Genomic DNA, 19,711 nt, shown 5'->3' on the forward strand with positions numbered 1-19,711 from the left:
TACTGTATGTAATCTTAGCAAGTCATTTAAACTGCCAGGCATTCAGTTTCCTCGTTTGTAAAATGAAGATAAATTCTCCCATTACTAAGTTGATATAAAGTGAAATTGTGGATGTGGAAGTGCTTTTTAAAAGTTCAAAATGCTGCATGAATGTTTAAACAAATTCAGGAATAGAGAAATGGAGACTGTGAGGAAAATTCCGAGGGAAGCCAAGAGTTCAAAAACACCATCTGCCAGGTGTTTACTCAAGGTGATTTCAGATTCCCCAGCCCTGTGGAGAAATGGAAGAGCCACTTAGACATGTCACAGGGAAGCAAAGGAAAGATGATTGCGTGGATCTTGCTTTTTTATGGCTTTTACTTTATGGAGCTAACAGACCAAGGAAGAGCACATTCTGTCCGTGCCTCTGGCCCTGCCTGCTCCAGTTCACTCCATCCCCTGCTGCCAGACCAGAAACAACTCTGATCATAGGAGTCAGGAATGCTAGATGGGAAAGGAATTGTGAAATCATTTTATGTATAAGTGGGTTGATATTTGTGTTTGTTGCTAATTCTGTTACTCCAAACCTAAGTGGCTACCTCAGACAGTTACTATTTCTATGATCTGGACCCAGTTTTCTTACTATTTTCCTTCGATAGTCCAATGCTCTAGTCAAACTAGAATACAGTTTACTACCTAAAAATTCTACACTTCTTCAGGACCAAAAAAGGTGGGAAGGGAAGTTGACATAGAGGGAACAGAATGGGCAAGAGCACAAAGGAAGATGATACAAATATATTCAGGTGAGGTCAGGGATGGGAATTAGAGAACAGGGCTTGAAAAGGTGGGTATGATTTAGATTGGAGGCGAAGAAAGGTAGCACAGGTAAGGACACACAGCATTTCAGAGCAAGGATAGAGCTCAGAGCCTGTCTAGTCCAGTGATTTTTAAACTATATTCTGCAGATTGTTGGGAGTAGTAGGGAGTAGTACCCTCTTCCAACCTCAGGGGTCACAGTGAAAAGGAGTGGGGAGTTCGGGTCAGAACAGCCCCAGTATGTGAGAATCTGAACTCCATATTGTTTGTCAATTAAAGTGACATATTTTTCTTAATCTGCTCTACTTACAAGATTTCACATGAAGAAATTGTTTTGCACCAAAGGCAAACAAGCAAAGATTATAGAATCAAAGTAATTGAGCTGGAAAGGACCTTTGTAATGACTGGAGACATTTTAGTAAAATAGGAAAATTTCACCTGTATCTCAATTCTTCTCACCCAATAACTCTTCTTTGAAGCCTCCCTTTCACAAATTTTCTCCTTTCTTCCATTCCTGATTAATGTTCAAATATAGTGTTAAAAAAGGTTGAAAAGGTATATGTGAAAACAAAGTTGATAAGGTAGGGAAATGAAACAAGAAAAAGAAGTTTCCAGATGAGATTAAAAAAAGATAAAACAGGTTACTTTCCACAACTGGAAGAATAATCCAGAGACACTTTTCAGAATGTAGATGAAGTGGGAAAGGTCCTGAATTATTGGTATAATAGGATGGATGGAGGAATAAAGTATCTGATCAAAGAATTTGAAGAAGGTAAAGTTTCTCTGCACCATTAAAAATAAATGAATAAAAACTTAGTTTTAAAACTACCTTTTAAGTCAATTCAGGCAAATAAGCTAATATAGGGATCTATGTAGACACAGACTTAAGAGAGGTTGTTTGCAAGTAGAATAGATATAAGGAAAATAGGGAGAAGGAGGGACTCACTCAACTTTTATTGTCTCATTAAAAAAATGTTTTTTAATACTGTGATATTTTCAGTGGATAGAGGAAAGAAGATGGGACTAAATGCCAAGTTCAAGTAAAATAACATGACATTTTCCCTTCACCCTGACACACACACACTCATTCATGGTATAGCAGTTGACTTCTCCAGTGATCCAAGAGAGAGTGAAACAACAATGTCTTTTAATGCTTCTCTTCTTGCTATCTGTGTTCTGAATGAGGATGTGCACAAGGCAGTTTTTCCAAAATGGGGAAGCATCATACATACCAAACCTTAGCTAATGCCATCCCAAGAAGTTCCCATTTTCATATTTAATTCTATGTTCCTTTTAAAGAAGGAACATGGTAGTAGAGAAGAATTTGGGGGAAAATTCTTACTCACCAGACACATCACCCTTTCTAAACAATATTTCCAAATAACTTCTAGACAGAAGATAAGCATCATTTAAAAGTACTGGAATTGTAATATTCACAAACAGCAATCCACATTCATCAAGTAGAAAGTTGTCTCTAGTCACCAGGATTGAACACATGCATGTACATACACAAAATTACCCCAGTTACTTAAAATGAAGCCTGAGCATTATCTAACTTACCAAGTTTTAGTTACAATTAAGTATCCACCGATAATGTTCTACTGGTTGACAAGAGTGGTGTCTCAGAGAAAGGAGTCCAAAATATAGAGAAGAGAGATGGGGTATGGTGGCTAGCCTCCAAAATAGTCCCCAATGATCCCTGCCTTTTTGTATTTACATCCTTGTGTAGTCACCTCCCACATTTTATCAGGATTTGTCTATGTGACCAATAGGATACGTCAGAAATGATAGTATGTAATTTCTGAAGCTAGGTCATAAAAGACATTATTGTTTCACTGTCTCTTGCGTCACTTACCCTGGGAGAAGCCAAGTGCCATGTCATGAGGACACTCAAGCAGCTTCTAGGCAGAAACTTCTGTGGTAAGGAACTGAGCCTCCAGCCAACAGCCATACTCCTCAGCTCCAGTCAAGTCAGCATCTTAATTATAATGTCACGAGGGATCATGAGCCAGAACCAACGAGCTAAGCCACTCCTGAATTCGGGACTCATAGCAATTGTGAAGTAATAAATGTTTGTTGTTTTAAGCCACTAAGTTTAGGGGTAATTTGTTATATAGCAATAAATACAGAGGGGCTACATGCTCAGTAAAAAGGATTCTCACTTTGTTTCTGGGATGTGACCCAGAGTAATATTTTAAATTTAACATTTTAAAAAGAAAAAATGATTGGGGAAGCTATCTATGAAGCCAGCATAACACTTATATAAAACCTGACAAAAATGGCACACAATAAAGAAAAGTATAGATGTCTCACTTAAGAATATAGAGGCAAATATCCTAAATATTACATAAGAAAATAGAATATAATAATATATCTTTAAAATACATCATAATCAACAAGCTTGTCCCAGGAATTTAAGGATGATTTGATTCTTTCATCTATTCATTTAATATATTTTGTGAAATCAATTAATAGAATTTATTATATTAGTATATTGAATGAAAAAACTATATAATTATCTGGGTAGATGTCAAAGGACAGTCAATGAAATTCAACATCTATTTCTGATAAAATACACACACACATATACATAAATATACACATTTTTAAAACCAGATATGGACAGCAGTTTCCTTATTCTGACAAGATTTTTTTTTTTTAACATCTTTATTAGGGTATAATTGCTTTACAATGGTGTGTTAGTTTCTGCTTTATAACAAAAAGTGAATCAGCTATACATATACATATATCCCCATATCTCCTCCCTCTTGTGTCTCCCTGCCACCCTCCCTATCCCACCCCTCTAGGTGGTCACAAAGCACTGAGCTGATCTCCCCGTGCTATGTGACTGCTTCCCACTAGCTATCTATTTTACATTTGGTAGTATATATAAGTCCATGCTACTCTCTCACTTCATCCCAGCTTACCCTTCCCCCTCACCGTGTCCTCAAGTCCATTCTCTACGTCTGCATCTTTATTCCTGTCCTGCCCCTAGGTTCTTCATAACCTCTTTTTTTTTTAGATTCCACATATATGTGTTAGCATACGGTGTTTGTTTTTCTCTTTTTCAATTACTTTACTCTGTATGACAGACTCTAGGTCCATCCACCTCACTACAAATAACTCAATTTCGTTTCTTTTTATGACCGAGTAATATTCTATTGTATATATGTGCCACATCTTCTTTATCCATTCATCTGTTGATGGACACTTAGGTTGCTTCCACGTCCTGGCTATTGTAAATAGAGCTGCAATGAACATTGTGGTACATGACTCTTTTTGAATTATGGTTTTCTCAGGGTATATGCCCAGTCGTGGGATTGCTGGGTCATATGGTAGTTCTATTTTAGTTTTTTAAGGAACCTCCATACTGTTCTCCATAGTGGCTGTACCAGTGTACATTCTCACCAACAGTGCAAGAGGATTCCCTTTTCTCCACACCCTCTCCAGCAATTATTGTTTGTAGATTTTTTATGATGGCCATTCTGATCAGTGTGAGGCGATACCTCATTGCAGTTTGATTTGCATTTCTCTAATGATTAGTGATGTTGAGCATCCTTTCATGTGTTTGTTGGCAATCTGTATATCTTCTTTGGAGAAATGTCTGTTTAGGTCTTCTGCCCATTTTTGGATTGGGTTACTTGTTTTATTTTAATACTGAGCTGCATGAGCTGCTTGTAAAATTTGGAGATTAATCCTTTGTCAGTTGCTTCATTTGCAAATATTTTCTCCCATTCTGAGGGTTGTCTTTTCATGTTGTTTATGGTTTCCTTTGCTGCTTTTAAGTTTCATTAGGTCCCATTTGTTTATATTTGTTTTTATTTCCATTTCACTAGGAGGTGGGTCAAAAAGGATCTTGCTGTGATTTATGTCATAGAGTGTTCTTCCTATGCTTTCCTCTAAGAGTTTTATAGTGCTTGGCCTTACATTTAGGTCTTTAATCCATTTTGAGTTTATTTTTGTGTATGGTGTTAAGGAGTGTTCTAATTTCATTCTTTTACATGTAGCTGTCCAGTTTTCCCAGCACCACTTATTGAAGAGGCTGTCTTTTCGCCATTGAATATTCTTGTCTCCTTTATCAAAAATAAGGTGACCATATGTGAGTGGGCTTATCTCTGGGCTTTCTATACTGTTCCATTGATCTATATTTCTGTTTTTGTGCCAGTACCATACTGTCTTGATTACTGTAGTTTTGTAGTATAGTCTGAAGTCCAGGAGCCTGATTCCTCCAGCTCCGCTTTTCTTTCTCAAGACTGCTTTGGCTATTCGGGGTTTTTTGTATTTCCATACAAATTGTGAGATTTTTTGTTCTAGTTCTGTGAAAAATGCCTTTGGCAGTTTGATAGGGATTGCATTGAATCTGTAGATTGCTTTGGGTAGTGGAGTCATTTTCACAACGTTGATTCTTCCAATCCAAGAACATGGTATATCTCTCCATCTGTTTGTATCATCTTTAATTTCTTTCATCAGTGTCTTATAGTTTTCTGCATACAGGTCTTTTCTCTCCTTAGGTAGGTTTATTCCTAGGTATTTTATTCTTTTTGTTGCAATGGTAAATGGGAGGGTTTCCTTAATTTCTCTTTCAGATTTTTCATCGTTAGTGTATAGGCATGCAAGAGATTTCTGTGCATTAATTTTGTATCCTGCTACTTTACCAAATTCATTGATTAGCTCTAGTAGTTTTCTGGTGGCATCTTTAGGATTCTCTATGTATAGTGTCATGTCATCTGCAAACAGTGACAGCTTTACTTCTTCTTTTGTGATTCGGATTCCTTTTATTTCTTTTTCTTCTCTGACTGCTGTGGCTAAAACTTCCAAAACTATGTTGAATAACAGTGCTGAGAGTGGGCAACTTTGTCTTGTTCCTGATCTCGGAGGAAATAGTTTCAGTTTTTCACCATTGAGAATGATGTTGGCTGTGGGTTTGTCATACATGGCCTTTATTATGTTGAGGTAAATTCCCTCTGTGCCTACTTTCTGGAGGGTTTTTATCATAAATCAGTGTTGAATTCTGTTGGAAGATTTTTCGGCATCTATTGAGATTATCATATGGTTTTTATCCTTCAGTTTCTTAATATGGTGTATCATATTGATTGATTTGCATATATTGAAGAATCCTTGCATTCTTGGGATAAACCCCACTTGATCATGGTGTATGATCCTTTTAATTTGCTGTTGGATTCTGTTTGCTAGTATTTTGTCGAGGATTTTTGCATCTATGTTTATCAGTGATATTGGCCTGTAGTTTTCATTTTTTGTAATATCATTGTCTGGTTTTGGCATCAGGGTGATGGAGACCTTGTAGAATGAGTTTAGGAGTGTTCTTCCCTCTGCTATATTTTGGAAGAGTTTGAGATGGATAGGTGTTAGCTCTTCTCTAAATATCTGGTAGAATTCGCCTGTGAAGCCATCTGGTCCTGGGCTTTTGCTTGTTGGAAGATTTTAAATCACAGTCTCAATTTCAGTGCTTGTGATTGGTCTGTTTATATTTTCTATTTCTTCCTGGTTCAGTCTTGGAAGGTTGTGCTTTTCTAAGAATTTGTCTGTTTCTTCCAGGTTGTCCATTTTATTGGCATATAGTTGCTTGTAGTAGTCTCTCATGATCCTTTGTATTTCTGCAGTGTCAGTTGTTACTTCTCCTTTTTCATTTCTAACTTTATTGATTTGAGTCTTCTCCCTTTTTTTCTTGATGAGTCTGGCTAATGGTTTATCAATTTTGTTTATCTTCTCAAAGAACCAGCTTTTAGTTTTATTGATCTTTGCTATTGTTTCCTTCATTTCTTTTTCATTTTTTTCTGATCTGATCTTTATGATTTCTTTCCTTCAGCTGACTTTGGGGGTTTTTTGTTCTCCTTTCTCTAATTGCTTTAGGTGTAAGGTTGGGTTGTTTATTTGAGATGTTTCTTGTTTCTTGAAGTAGGATTGTATTGCTATAAACTTCCCCTTAGAACTGCTTTTGCTGCATCCCATAGGTTTTGGCTCGTCGTGTTTTCATTCTCATTTGTTTCCAGGTATTTTTTGATTTCCTTTTTTATTTCTTCAGTGATCTCCTGGTTATTAAGTAGTGTATTGTTTAACCTCCATGTGTTTGTATTTTTTACAGATTTTTTCCTGTAATTGATATCTAGTCTCATAGCATTGTGGTCAGAAAAGATACTTGATATGATTTCAATTTTCTTAACTTTACCGTGGCTTGATTTGTGACCCAAGCTATGATCTATCCTGGAGAATGTTCCATAAGCACTTGAGAAGAAAGTGTATTCTGTTGTTTTTGGATGGAATGTCCTATAAATATCAATTAAGTCCATCTTGTTTAATGTATCATTTAAAGCTTGTGTTTCCTTATTTATTTTCATTTTGCATGATCTGTCCATTGGTGAAAGTGGGGTGTTAAAGTACCCTACTATGATTGTGTTAGTGTTGATTTTCCCTTTTATGGCTGTTAGCATTTGCCTTGTGTATTGAGGTGCTCCTATGTTGGGTGCATAAATATTTACAGTTGTTATAACTTCTTCTTGGATTGATCCCTTGATCATTATGTAGTGTCCTTCTTTGTCTCTTGTAATAGTCTTTATTTTAAAGTCTATTTTGTCCGAAGTGAAAATTGCTACTCCAGCTTTCTTTTGATTTCCATTTGCATGGAATATCTTTTTCTATCCCCTCACTTTCAGTCTGTATGTGTCCCTAAGTCTGACGTGGTTCTCTTGTAGACAGCATATATAAGGGTCTTGTTTTTGTATCCATTCAGCCAATCTATGTCTTTTGGTTGGAGCATTTAATCCATTTACATTTAAGGTAGTTATCCATATGTATGTTCCTATTACCATTTTCCCTAATTGTTTTGGGTTTGTTATTGTAGGTCTTTTCCTTCTCTTGTGTTTCCTGTATAGAGAAGTTCCTTTAGCATTTGTTGTTGAGCTGGTTTGGTGGTGCTGAATTCTCTTAGCTTTTGCTTGTCTGTAAAGGTTTTAATTTCTCCATCAAATCTGAATGAGATCCTTGCTGGGTAGAGTAATCTTGGTTGTAGGTTTTTCCCTTTCATCACTTTAAATATGTCTTGCCACTCCCTTCTGGCTTGCAGAGTTTCTGCTGAAAGATCAGCATTAACCTTATGGGGATTCCATTGTATGTTATTTGTTGCTTTTCCCTTGCTGCTTTTAATATTTTTTCTTTGTATTTCATTTTTGATAGTTTGATTACTATGTGTCTCGGCGTGTTTCTCCTTCGATTTATCCTGTATGGGACTCTCTGCGCTTCCTGGACTTGATTGACTATTTCCTTTCCCATATTAGGGAAGTTTTCAACTATAATGTCTTCACATATTTTCTCAGTCCCTTTTTTTTTTCTCTTCTTCTTTTGGGACCCCTATAATTCGAATGTTGGGGTGTTTAATATTGTCCCAGAAGTCTCTAAGACTGTCCTCATTTCTTTTCTTTCTTTTTTCTTTATTCTGCTCTGCAGTAATTATTTCCACTATTTTATCTTCCAGGTCATTTATCCGTTCTTCTGCCTCAGTTATTCTCCTATTGATTCCTTCTAGAGAATTTAAAATTTCATTTATTGTGTTGTTCATCATTGTTTGCTTGCTCTTTAGTTCTTCTAGGTCCTTGTTAAACGTTTCTTGTATTTTCTCCATTCCATTTCCAAGATTTTGGATCATCTTTACTATCATTACTCTGAATTCTTTTTCAGGTAGACTGCCTGTTTCCTCTTCATTTGTTTGTTTCGGTGGGCATTGTTTACCTTCTCCTTCATCTGCTGTGTGTTTCTCTGTCTTCTCATTTTGCTTAACTTACTGTGTTTGGGGTCTCCTTTTTGCAGGCTGCAGGTTCATAGTTCCCGTTGTTTTTGGTGTCTGCCCCCAGTGGCTAAGGTTGGTTCAGTGGGTTGTGTAGGCTTCCCGGTGGAGCAGACTGGTGCCTGTGTTCTGGTGGATAAGGCTGGATCTTGTCTTTCTGGTGGGCAGGACCATGTCTGGTGGTGTGTTTGGGGTGTCTGTGACCTTATTATGATTTTAGGCAGCCTCTCTGCTAATGGGTGGGTTTGTGTTCCTGTCTTGCTAGTTGTTTGGCATAAGGTGTCCAGCACTGTAGCTTGCTGGTTGCTGAGTGGAGCTGGGTCTTAGCGTTGAGATGGAGATCTCTGGGAGAGCTTTCACCATTTGATATTATGTGGAGCTGGGAAGTCTCTGGTGGACCAATGTCCTAACTCAGCTCTCCCACCTCAGTGGCACAGGCCTGACACCTGGCCAGAGCACCAAGACACTGTCAGCCACATGGCTCAGAAGAAAATGGAGAAAAAAGAAAGAAATAAAATAAAAAGAAATAAAGTTATTAAAATTAAAAAAAAATATTAAAAATAAAAAAATTAAATAGTAATTAAAAAAAGAAAAAGGAAAGAAGAGAGCAACCAAACCAAAGAACAAATCCACCAATGATGACAAGTGCTAAAAACTATATTAAAAAAAAAAACCAAGGCTTCCCTGGTGGCACAGTGGTTGAGAATCTGCCTGCCAATGCAGGGGACACGGGTTCGAGCCCTGGTCTGGGAAGATCCCACATGCCGCGGAGCAACTAAGCCCGTGAGTCGCAACTACTGAGCCTGCGCGTCTGGAGCCTGTGCTCCGCAACAAGAGAGGCCACGATGGTGAGAGGCCCGCATACCACGATGAAGAGTGGCCCCCGCTTGCCGCAACTAGAGAAAGCCCTCGCACAGAAACGAAGACCCAACACAGCCAAAAATAAATAAATAAATAATTTTTTAAAAAAAACAAAAAAAAAAACAACAGACAGACAGAATGTAGGACAAATGGTATAAGCAAACTATACAGACAAAATCACACAAAGAAGCATACACACACACACTCACAAAAAGAGAAAAAGGAAAAAAATATGTATATATCTATATATAAGAAAAAAAGGAAGAGAGCAACCAAATCAGTAAATGAATCTACCAATGATAATAAACTGTAAATACTAAACTAAGATAAACATAAAACCAGAAACCAGTCAGTCACATACAGCAAACCCCAAGTCTACAGCTGCTCCCAAAGTCCACTGCCTCAATTTTGGGATTATTCGTTGTCTATTCAGGTATTCCACAGATGCAGAGTACATCAAATTGATTGTGGAGATTTAATCCACTGCTCCTGAGGCCGCTGGGAGAGATTTCCCTTTATCTTCTTTGTTTGCACAGCTCCTGGGGTTCAGCTTTGGATTTGGCCTCGCCTCTGCATGTAGGTCGCCTGAGGGCATCTCTTTTTCACTCAGACAGGACGGGGTTAAAGGAGCAGCTGACTGGGGGGCTCTGGCTCACTTAAGCCAGGGGGAGGGAGAGGTACGGAATGCAGGGCGAGCCTGCGGCGGCAGAGGCCAGCGAGACGTTGCACCAGCCTGAGGCGCGCCGTGCGTTCTCCCGGGGAAGCTGTCCCTGGATCACGGGACCCTGGCAGTGGCGGGCTGCACAGGCTCCTGGGAGGGGAGGTGTGGAGAGTGACCTGTGCTGCACACAGGCTTCTTGGTGGCGGCAGCAGCAGCCTTAGCATCTCATGCCTGCCTCTGGTGTCTGTGCTGATAGCCGCAGCTCGCGTCCGTCTCTGGAGCTCCTTTAAGCGGCGCTCTGTATCCCCTCTCCTCGCACACCCCGAAACAATGGTCCCTTGCCTCTTAGGCAGTTCCAGACCTTTTCCCGGACTCCCTCCCAGCTAGCTGTGGCGCACTAGTCCCTTCAGGCTGTGTTCACGCCACCAACCCCAGTCCTCTCCCTGGGATCCGACCTCCGAAGCCCGAGCCTCAGCTCCCAGCCCCCGCCCGCCCTGGCAGGTGAGCAGAGAAGCCTCTCAGGCTGGTGAGTGCTGGTGGGCACTGATCCTCTGTGCGGGAATCTCTCCACTTTGCCCTCCGCACCCCTGTTGCTGCGCTCTCCTCCGTGGCTCCGAAGCTTCTCCCCAACCACCCCCTGTCTCCGCCCACGAAGGGGCTTCCTAGTGTGTGGAAACCTTTCCTCCTTCACAGCTCCCTCCCAGAGGTGCAGGTTCCATCCCTATTCTTTGTCTCTGATTTTTCTTTTGCCCTACCCAGGTACATGGGGAGTTGCTTACCTTTCGGGAAGTCTGAGGTCTTCTGCCAGTGTTCAGTAGGTGTTCTGTAGGAGTTGTTCCACATGTAGATGTATTTCTGATGTATTTGTGGGGAGGAAGGTGATCTCCATGTCTTACTCCTCCACCATCTTGAAGGTCTCCTGGTCATTATTTGCAATATGATTATGCCTCAAAAACAATTAGAACTAATAAGAGAGAGTTTAGGAAGATGTTCAGAAAACAGAAAATATTTAAATATCAAACAATTATTAATATATCAGAAATAGCTTAGGTATTACTATAAATATTTTACAAAGTTCCAACAATAGTTTTATGCTATTGTAAATGGGATCTTTTTTAGAGTTATATTTTCTTTTCTTTTTTTTTCAGAAATAATTTGCAACTGTGCTTCTTTTTTGTTTATCTATTTATCTATGTATTTATTTGTTTTTTGGCCACGTTGGGTCTTCTTTGTGGTGTCCGGGCTTCTCATTGCGGTGGCTTCTCTTGTGGCAGAGCACGGGCTCTAGGTGCCTGTTCTTCAGTAGTTGTGGCGGGCAGGCTCAGTAGTTGTGGTTCACGGGCTCTAGAGTGCAGGCTCAGTAGTTGTGGCGCACGGGCTTAGTTGCTCCACAGCATGTGGGATCTTCCAGGACCAGGGATCGAACCCATGTCACCTGCATTGGCAGGTGGATTCTTAACCACTGCACCACCAGGGAAGTCCCTAGAGTTATATTTTCTTAAGACTTCCATGAAACAAAAAACTTTATTGAATTACATGAAGGATTTAAATAAATGAATTTCTATATTACATTTCTGCTTAGGACTATTCATATAAATTTCAATTCTTTCCAAATTAATTTATAAATTTAACACAATTCTAATAAAGTCCAATAGTAATTTTTTTTTTTTTTTTTTTTTTTTTGGTGTAGGGAATCTATATTGAGTCTAACTTTCATTTGGAGGTGTAAATGCACAAGAAGGTTAATGAGCGGAAATCTGCCCTCCTAGAAATCAAAACATACTTTAAAGCCACAGCAATTAAAACACTCTAGATTTGAATTAAGTATGGAAAAAGAGATCAATGAAATAGAATATAGGGTCTAAATTAAAATCCACATATGTATAATTTTTTTAAAGTATAAAACATAAAGATGAATTATAAAATAACTGTAATATTTTAATATTTCACATTTCAATATGTAGCATTGCAATGATTGGCTGTCTACTGTCTAAAGAAATAAGTTAACTCCATTTTGGAGAAATTTATTTTTGTATATGATTAAAGACAATATTCGTAAGTTCTTTTCTTTTTACATAGTTTTATACTCTTGAGGTGGAAAGGGCTTTTCCAAGCATGTCACAAAGCCAGAAACATTAAAGCAGAAGATTAACTTTGTGACTTTTGCTTTTATAGAAGTATATAAAACTGTAACTCAAATCTTTCAATGTGAGAAAATAATGAAAAGCATTATAAAATATTTTCAACATATATCACAAAGGTTTAATATTTGTAAAATATACAGAGCTTTTATCTATCAGAAAATATAAACAAAAGAAAAATGGACAAAAATTAAACAGTCAATTAGATAAAATACAGATAATCACTATCATCCAAAAAGATACTGCTTAAATTCAATAATAAACAAAGAAATGCAAATTTTTAAAAGCAAGATTGATTTAAACCTCTCAGAGTGATCGGAGTGGTAATATTCAGTGATCTAACGGTGTGGCAAAATAGGTACTCTCACACTAGTTGCTAGGAGTATAAACTGTTGCAACATTTCTGGAAGATAATCTATTAACAATTTGAAAATTTTCCTGTACATGCCTTTTGAGCTAATATTTCTAATTCTAGCAGTTTATCCTAAAGAAATTATAGGACAGATGTGTAAAGATATACTGTATAAGGATGCTTATTGTAGTATTAGTCATAACAATAAGTGAATGGCAATAACCTAGTGTCTATCAATGGAGAGTTAAGTAAATGCATCATGGTCCACCCACATAATAAAACACTGTAGGTATTTTAAAAGATGAGGTAGATCCCGTTGACATGGAAAAATGTCCCAACACCTTAAAATGAAATAAAACTGAAAGTTACAGAGCAATACATGTAGTATGATTCTATTCATATTTTTTAAAATATGTGGATATATGTTAGCATAAAAACATGGAAGAATATATGTCAAACTGTTCATTTACCTGTTAGAGATTCAGGACTAGAAAATGACCTTCTCTTTCTATTGTATTGCTTTAATCTTTACGATTAAAACATATTAGATTTTTCAAAAAGATAAATGTCAGGAAAATAACAAGGTATTTGTGACAATAACTCCTTGGTTTTATACATAAAACGCTGGGCATTTGCTGGATTTGCTAATTATTTATTAGCTAATTATTACATCTACTAGAACCAAGTGAAGACTGTGTCATTATTAGTGAAAATGGAAGAGGTCAGCCCAGTTATTGGAATTTCTCATGTAATCTATGTGATCAACCACCACAGAATCCCCTTCCAGCTGTATCACGTCCTGTTCTCCGAAGAGTCTGCATGCAATGAAACCACTAACCATGACCTTAAATAGTCAGCCTTATCTAAAGCTAGGTGAGATGAAGATATGAAAGTCTGGCCTTGCACCTGTTGACACTGGGATGTGTGTGTCCATGATCATCCATGGGGGAGTCACTCTGAAATAAGATGCCATCTGTGGAGGGAGAAAGGCACAGGCAACCTAGCTCTCCATCAATGGACCTCACCACTGTGGGTGTGCTAGGCTCAGTGGCAGGAATGCAAAAATCTACAAGGCCAGCTGGCCAGAATTCAACATTGGGGTCAGCAATCCATGTTTTAATTTGAGGTCCTACAGCCAAAAGTCACCCAGTTATAGCCACGAAACCAACTGCCCAGCAGGGAGGATGTCCTGCCTTTCCTCTGTCTTATTTCAAGCGTTCATTTGGAGTCACAGCTGTGCCCACCAGGGGAAAAGGGTATGAGTTCTCAGTTCAGAGCCAGGTCCTGAGAGGCCCACTGCAGGTGGGAGCATGAAGTGGGGTCTGGAGAAGAGGTTTCATAGAGAAGTCTCATTGGCTCAGTTCCTCCTACCAGTTCCTAGTGCACTTGTGAGAGGGGATGCAGCTGGGCTCAGGCTGAAAATGTAATGTGGCCACAACCCATCCCTAGTTGTAGAAAGAGAACTGAAGAAGAACACACCAGAGCTGCCTAACTCAGCCTTCTCTACATCCATGGAAATTTGATTTCCTGGAGTAGGAAGGTGCACTCAAGTAGCAACTAGTCTTCTTTTCTCAACCTTGAAGCTCCTGCCTTCTCTCAGACCTTCTGCCTCTGAGTTGAGCAGCAGGTGTCCAAATGATGAGGATCACATTCCTATTGACTTCTCCCAAAAGATAGGCTGCTGTTGCCAAACCTTGCTCCCTATGTCTTGTTCTGGCAAACTGGCCCAGAAGTAGAAGCCCATTGACTCGGTAGTGGATTCTAGCTGTCTCAAAGCTCAAACTTTTGAAATATCAGTGGCTTCAGAGAGCAGTGGTTTGTTTCATGCTCAGGTAAAGTCTCACGTTAGTTGGGAGGCTGTCCTCTGTCTTGTAGCTTTGCTGAATGTTCCACCTGATCTCCAAGTTCTCCTTTGCAGAGCACATGAAGGATGGAGAAGGAACACTGACCTGACCTCACTAGCCTGGATGAGGCTCATACTCCATTGCTACCCACAGTTCAAGCCAGATGGTCACGTGATTCCAACCTAACTTCAAAGGAATCTGGGGAGTGTTAGAGGAACACATGGAATAATCACTGTGCACCAACTGTCTCTAGCACATTCATCATATTGGAAATGTTTCGTGAAATCTCAAAATGGAAGAGCAGAGCAGTAGAAAGAGCCCTTGAGGGTCAGTCCAGGTACAGTGTTCCGGAGCCATTTCTGCCACTGGTTAGCTGGACAAACCCTCTGCTCCTCCATACTTCAGTGCCCTCATCTGTAGAAGACGAAGCGGGGTTGCATGACCAGCATTATTCCCACATGAAAAAGACAATTCTATGAGGCTTCTGAAGACAGTACATGGATGATCTCTCAGCTGTTCACCAAGGATTCCACACATAGAAAGCCCTAATGGAGAAAGCTGTGGTGGCTTCTGCCCTTCTGCTAGTGCCTGCCCCTCCTGCTGTCATTTACAAGGCTATCAATACTCAGAAGCCCGACTTTCACTGAATTCATGCTCTTAGAGGCTCAGTGAAAAACCACGGAGGATCTTAATTCTACTAAGATGGGCAACAAATCTCTATTCATATCATTAAAACACACGCAGGGATGGGGGATCCTCCTAATTTCCTAATCCAAACACCATCCATACTCCCCCTCTTAACGAACAGAAACAGAGTATCTGCTATAGGCAAGACATTATATTTTCTAATAGTATTTTGAATTCTAGGCGCTACTATGGTGTTGTACTACCTGACTTTAGGCCCCCTTCCAGCTTTAACAATTACATCTCTCTTGAGAGTTATTAGAATGCATTGGCTAAGAGCATGGCCTGTGGAGCCAGATAGCCCACGTTCAAATTGCAGCTCTAGCACTGTCATGGCTTGGTTTCCCCAGAAAGCAGACTCTGAGTCAAGGGTTTTAGAATATTGGAAAGTTATTAGGGAATGTTCCTGGGATCAACTACTATGGAAGGAAAAGGAAATAAGTAGGATTGGGCTAAGGGAGAAGTTAAGCTGCAATGTAATCTCAGTGAAGGCCTGAGTCAACCCTTCAGGATTCTGAAGCTGAGATGGACCTTCAGAATTATCCTGAGAGGGACCGAGGGGCCTGAGCCTTTGTACTTCTCTGTCAGTCGATCACTGGATATGAGCTGCCCTGGGAAGTGAGGATAACCCTAGGCTTGATGGCTCTCTTCAGCCAAGGCCATTCCCAAAGAGGGCTGAGAGCTAAGGGCTGTCTGTAGCCACACTCTCAGCAGTTGGAGGTATATGTCCTTCATCCCTGAAGAGGGATCTGAGCAGCACATCTCAACATCCCTATAAGCACTGATTAGTTACATGACCTTGAGCAAGTTACACACCCTCTTTATCTATATTTTACAAATGAGAAAAATGAGGTACTATCAGAGTATATACTTCATAGAGTGTGAGAGTTAAATGAGTTAGCACATGTAAGACATTTATCAAGTACTTGCTACATGCCTGGCACTGTTCTAAGTGTTACTTATCACATGCCTCTCAAAAAACTGCACAAGAAGAGGAATGTTCACATTTGGGGATTAATTGGGACTGTAGAGTCTTATGGGAGACCAGAAAAGGGGGGATGCCCCCACAAAAACCTATCTGTGGCCCAGCCTATTGTTAGAGGCCCAGGCTCTCAGCCAAAACGCTTAGCATGAAGGACTTCAAGGCAGTTCACATTCATTCCTAAGGTTACAACCATAAAAGCTCGAGGAAGTAATTTTACCTAAAATGTCCTTTTTAATGCTTCTGCATGTGATCAACTCTGATCTCTCTCCGATATCATAGAGAAAATGTTCTCTCTCTTTTAAGGAAGGCTTTTCAGAGCCCTGTCTTTTGAATTTAACCCCCAGATTCTCTGGATTCTTCAAGGTACTGGAAGAGTGTGTCAGATCCCCTGCAGGGACCCCCAGTCCCATCCCTGCAGGGCTGGGAGAGACATTGCTCAGGAGGGGATTTGTTCCAGGTCTGGACCTAGTTGGCAGAGGCTTTGCTGGCATCTGCACTTGGCGTGGGCCATTTGCTTAGGAACAGAATTATCATTAATGAAAAAACATCTAAGGCCAGAGAACGTGGGGCCTGCAGGAAACAAAAGGCAAAGGCTATGTCGGGATGCATGTTCTACCTTCCTTGTTGAAGTGAGACTGATAACTGGAAAGGTAATGGGATCTTTTCTTCTCAGGCTGGGAGGATATCCCCTGCATCTTCTATGAACTATCCCCATAGCTCTGTAAACTAGCCTCCACTTCTCTTTAAAATGTGCATGGCAATGCCTGTCTCTAATTGACTTGCTATAAAGAAACCAGGGTTCCTGTCCTGGACTCACCTTCTTACTGCTTGGATCTGAGACTATGTTGTTACTCTGAAAAGTCACCCAGCTTTTCTCGTCCACGGTCTATTTTGCCATCAGGACAGGTCAGACAGAAATTTGTTCGACATGGAAACCTCCAATTATTTTCCTTCCTTCTAACCAATAAACCATTTTTTTTTCCCCCTGCCCCTACCCAACCACTATTTTCGCCTCCCCTCCTCCCAACCATTCTGCCCCTACCCCCTCCTTGATTATCTGCCAATGTTGGTTTCAACTCCCTGCACATTTCAGTAGAAGTAGAACAGTTGTTTTCAATTACATTCCACAGCATAGGCAAGCATTACTGAAAGCGGCTTCCTAGTTTTCAATTGACTGTGGCAATAGCAGCCTCAGAGAATAAAACTCTTTCCAGGAAGAATGCAAACCTCACTTACTCAGAAAGCAATTTGAGGCTTCTTTTTCCATTGCACAAAAAAAATTATTGGGGCACTTCCTGTGCTCATAAGGGGGGTTTCTCAGCAAAGCACCCTGTCTAGAAGGAAGTCCATCAGAGGTCAGGATGGAGGGGACATAAGATAGATTTCTGGCCTCCAGAGCTGGGAGGAAACCCAAGAAAAGCAGGAGTGAAGGCCCAGGTCTTTCATTACTGGACCGTGTAAAATGCAGGCCAAAGTGGGGCCCTCACAGTTTGCAAAACCAAGCTGCTCCTTCATCTGTAATATGAGAAGAACTTTGGAGCAGCTGGCCTAGAGTGACAGGAGAAAATAAGAAGAAAGCAGAGTTTTGAGGTGAAAGAGCATGATAATACAAGTCAGGAAAGTGGGATGCTAGGCCAGGCTCGCCCACAAACCATCTGTCTGTCTTGTGCTGGATACCTTCCTTGTGTTTCTGCAGACCCATTCCCCACCCTCTCCACCCTGCTGTTTGTCCTGGGAGGCTGCTGTCTATGGTCTAAATCGAGGGCAACCTGGCCCTCTGGCTTCCCATTGGGTTCAGTGGATGGCAGCCACTGGCAGAAGGTCAGAAGGGAGGAGGGTGAGATGGAGTATTCGTTCCCCCAGCTCTCTCCCTTCCTCTCTCTAAGGTTGGCTGCTTCTCACAACGACACAGCACTCTCTCCACCTCTAGGAACCACTCCTTCCTTTGTCCTTTCTGCCTGAGGGGTTGGGATGGCTCCCTGCGGTTGCAAGCCCTGGGAGTACTGAGCCATACTTATTTTTCCTGAACCCTGCCCACATCTCTTAGAGTCCGTTATTAAACACTTCTCAGTGACCTAGTTTGGGTGTGCCTTCTGGGACCCTGAAGGTTATATTCCCAAATTCATCTTTATGATGCTTTTAGAGGCAGGGAATCCGAATCTCCCAGGGCCCCGCAGTATAGTCTCATAGAGGAGAATGATAGATGAAAGCAGTGACTTTTTGTCCTTCAACTTGAAAACTGAGGCCCAGAGAAGTAAATCATTATCTGGTCTACCTCTCTTAAACCATATTCTGAAGGGGATCTTGGCAGCCACTGGGGAGAGGACGGAGAGGCTGAGAAGGTGATGTGATAAGCCCCCACCAATGCTTCAATAACAGCTCTATTTTATCTGCTTCACAAAATTTTAGGTAGAAACTCCAAAATATTCGAGAGCAAAGAAGATCACTGAAGAGCACTGTGTATTAAGCAGAAGAGCCCATATGTAGGCTTTGAAATGAATGCAACCTTGCATGCTATTTTAGTAGTAGAACCCTTATTCCAAGAAGAGCCAAAGGAAAGTGAAGTAGGAGCATTTTGCAGTGCCAGCCCATCATACTCCCATTTTAGAATTCACTCCTCCTTAGAGCTCTTACAAAGAGGTGACAAGATGATTATGATTTTTACCAAATAATTCCATCCCACTGCTGGCTGCAGATAATTTAATTCAAGTGGACACCTGGCCCAGGAAAAATGAATTTATAAGCTAGGCTGAGAAAATGAGTTATTTTCTCTTGAGAATTTGAGCCAGGCACCCCCAATTGTAGTCAGATGATGTTATGCCCTGGCACTACAGTCATGTAGCCTGGAGGCAAAGGAGAGGGTCAGGCCATCTAGAGGCTTTGGTTAGTTGAAACCATGAGGAAAGTAAAACTAAGAACCTTGTAGCAGAAGCCAGTCCACTGCCAAGGGAATAGAGCAGGCCACAGAGAGCATCTCTCTTGTTTCCGCCATGTGGTCTCTTGTCTCAGTTTGTAATATCTCTGTAGACCCTATCATGCTGGCTATTTTTCCTGCCATTGGGTCCTAAGATTTCTCTCTGAATTTTTACTAACAAATGCCCTTTTCTTGTGCTAGATTGAGAATTGGATAGATAGATACATACATACATATGTATATACATACAAACATACATACGTATATACATACAAACATACATACATACATACATAAATGAAGGAGAAAGGACAAATCTCCCTTACAGAAGAATTCCAAATATGTGAACACATGCCCCCTCCAGCAGATGGAACTTAACTTCCCTTTCTCCAAGTGTGAGCTGGACTTAGTGACTCCCTTCTAACAAATAGAGTATGGAAAAGGAAATATAGTAGCTTCACAGTGGAGAAACCTGACAGACAGTACTTTAACGAGCCCATCAGTGTTAATATCACCAGTGATAAGTCATGTGGATATCATGAACCCCCTGATATTTAACACTTGAAGGAAAGAGACACTTCACCTCTGTAGTGTTTTTCCCCCAAATCCGTAATCCCAGTCAAATAATGAGAAAACATAAGTCCAACTTAAGGAACATTTTATAAAATAACTGACC

The 19,711-nt window shown here is 40.3% G+C and overlaps 1 protein-coding gene across 1 annotated transcript in view; it reads left to right on the forward strand.

Moving 5' to 3' along the window:
- The window catches only part of SNX18 (sorting nexin 18), a 282,915-nt gene that overhangs the window by 227,430 nt on the left and 35,774 nt on the right, over positions 1 to 19,711 (forward strand). The window lies entirely within an intron of this gene.

This window comes from Balaenoptera ricei, chromosome 3 (assembly GCF_028023285.1).
Source record: "Balaenoptera ricei isolate mBalRic1 chromosome 3, mBalRic1.hap2, whole genome shotgun sequence".
In the NCBI taxonomy this organism is placed as follows: Eukaryota; Metazoa; Chordata; class Mammalia; order Artiodactyla; family Balaenopteridae; genus Balaenoptera; species Balaenoptera ricei.